The 2,803-nt window shown below is 43.5% G+C and overlaps 1 pseudogene; it reads right to left on the bottom strand.

The window, feature by feature from the left end:
* Nucleotides 1–1,379: 1,379 nt before the first annotated feature.
* LOC120987336 lies at nt 1,380–1,463 on the bottom strand (annotated as a pseudogene).
* Between the last annotated feature and the right edge of the window lie 1,340 nt (nt 1,464–2,803).

Below are 2,803 nucleotides of genomic sequence, written 5' to 3'. Positions count from 1 at the left end.
TTTAATAAGTGGTATTTCTTGCCTTATAAATGGGGTTGGGACCATCAGTGGTGTTGAGGAGAAGTCAGGTGGATACACAGCTGATAGTCCTACTGAATAGACTGCTAGAATTTGTATTATGGCAAGAAAAAAGCAGCTGAGTAAAGAAAAACGAGTGGCCATCATTACTTTAAGAAATGAAGGTCAGTCAGTCAGCCGAAAAATTGGGAAAACTTTGAAAGTAAGGGCTATTTGACCATGAAGGAGAGTGATAGGGTGCTGCGCCAGATGACCTGGCCTCCACAGTCACCGGACCTGAACCCAATCGAGATGGTTTGGGGTGAGCTGGACGGCAGAGTGAAGGCAAAAGGACCAACAAGTGCTAAGCATCTCTGGGAACTCCTTCAAGACTGTTGGAAGAACATTTCAGGGGACTACCTCTTGAAGCTCATCAAGAGAATGCCAAGAGTGTGCAAAGCAGTAATCAAAGCAAAAGGTGGCTACTTTGAAGAACCTAGAATATGACATATTTTCAGTTGTTTCACACTTGTTTGTTATGTATATAATTCCACATTTTTTCTTTTATTTATTTTTTCTTATCGAAAGCCCAAAGTCGTGCTCTCACCTCGTGCAACAAAATCGTGCAGCGTGCCACACAAAAATCGTGCACTAGGTCGCAGTCTATAGCAGGCCCTCTCCGAAGAGAAGAGCCCCCCACAAACCATTCCCAATCCCTCCGGGGCCGTTAAGCTCCTGCAAGGGACTGAGACAAGTAGCAACCCTCAGCCGAAGCCAAGGGTACGCCCCATCTATGCTCCCGGGTTTCGCCTAGGCTGCCACCCAAGGCGTCAGCCAGGAGCTTTCAACAAAGGTCTGGACTCTCCCCGGAGGGAGAGCCCAAGGGGTTTGGCAGGGGGGTGAGGAACCAATATGGCCACACACCTTCCCCTAGACCTCAAGGAGGGGTACCCGTTTAGGGCGCCGCAAACCCTTGAAAATCCTAGTAAACACACAACGTGTAAAAGTGCACACGGTGACATAAAAAGTAAATAAGTGAAATGTTTGCCATTACGTCCCGGACATTCGGCCGAAATTATGAAATTCTTCGTATCTTCAAGGCCGAAGCCGAGCAAATAGAGTGTGTGCTAAAATTGTGAGAAAGAAAGTGCTGTGCTAATGTGCCATCTCTCAGTGGGATTCCACCCCCAGTGAGTTCCGGCACCCCAGGGTACCACCGCTGGGGCACTTGTACTTTGGGCTATCAACACAACTCGACCTAGTGGCATCGATCAGCAGAGCTCAAAGGTAACTTCACATGGGTGGGTTCGCACACCCATGCTCCATGACCCAGGGTTGCTGTGTGGTTCTCCGTTCCGCTCGACAACCATGGCAAGCCATGGAAGGAGTACAGACTGGAGCGTAGCTCTACAGGAACTGAAGAACAGATACTACACTTGATCTTAGCCAAAAGGCCGAGAAGCGATTATCTGTTACCAATAGCAACTAGCAAAACTGTGAATGCAACACTATAATACAGGATATAACTTGTATGCAGATATAATATATATATATATATACAGTACAGACCAAAAGTTTGGACACACCTTCTCATTCAAAGAGTTTTCTTTATTTTCATGAAGGCATCAAAACTATGAATTAACACACGTGGAATATATACATAACAAACAAGTGTGAAACAACTGAAAATATGTCATATTCTAGGTTCTTCAAAGTAGCCACCTTTTGCTTTGATTACTGCTTTGCACACTCTTGGCATTCTCTTGATGAGCTTCAAGAGGTAGTCCCCTGAAATGGTCTTCCAACAGTCTTGAAGAGTTCACAGAGATGCTTAGCACTTGTTGGCCCTTTTGTCTTCACTCTGCGGTCCAGCTCACCCCCAAACCATCTCGATTGGGTTCAGGTCCAGTGACTGTCGAGGCCAGGTCATCTGGCGCAGCACCCCATTTATAAGGCAAGAAATCCCACTTATTAAACCTGACAGGGGCACACCTGTGAAGTGAAAACCATTTCAGGGGACTACCTCTTGAAGCTTATCAAGAGAATGCCAAGAGTGTGCAAAGCAGTAATCAAAGCAAAAGGTGGCTACTTTGAAGAACCTAGAATATGACATATTTTCAGGTGTTTCACACTTGTTTGTTATGTATATAATTCCACATGTGTTAATTCATAGTTTTGATGCCTTCATAGTCATGAAAATAAAGAAAACTCTTTGAATGAGAATGTGTGTCCAAACTTTTGGTCTGTACTGTATGTATCACGGAAAAAAAAAAAGTGGAGATTTTCGCAATCACAAATATTTTATAACACTCTATCTGCATATAAAGCATTGTTCTGACAATGCATGTGAAATGTAATCAAATACACTGGTGTAATGTGAAATTACTTACAGTGATCAGGAGTTCTTCCTCACTGTCTCAAACATTGCTTCCAACCATCCTTTCCTTAAACCATCGGGTAGTTAGAAACAGTTGATAGGCCCACGCCCCTTTTTTCTCATGCACATAAAGCAAATTTGACATTGCGATTTTAGTAATGAAAAAAAAAAGTGTGAACGAAGATAGCGAATTCGCTAATTCACGAATATATGATGAATATTCGCCCCATATATTCGCGAATTATCCTGAAATCGAATTTTGCCCCTGCCGCTCAACACTAATTGTTAATGAAAACGCAATCAAGAATGCTTACTTGACCTCAGACTGAGCCAAAAGCTGACCTTTTCAAACAAGACAATAACTCTAAGCACACACCACAACAACACAGGGGTGACTTAAGGCACATTTACACTACTCAATATTTAGGC

The sequence above is a fragment of the Bufo bufo genome, chromosome 1 (assembly GCF_905171765.1).
Source record: "Bufo bufo chromosome 1, aBufBuf1.1, whole genome shotgun sequence".
NCBI lineage: Eukaryota > Metazoa > Chordata > Amphibia > Anura > Bufonidae > Bufo > Bufo bufo.
The sequence above is the reverse complement of the archived record's forward strand: the minus strand, read 5'-3'. Positions and strand labels throughout refer to the sequence as shown.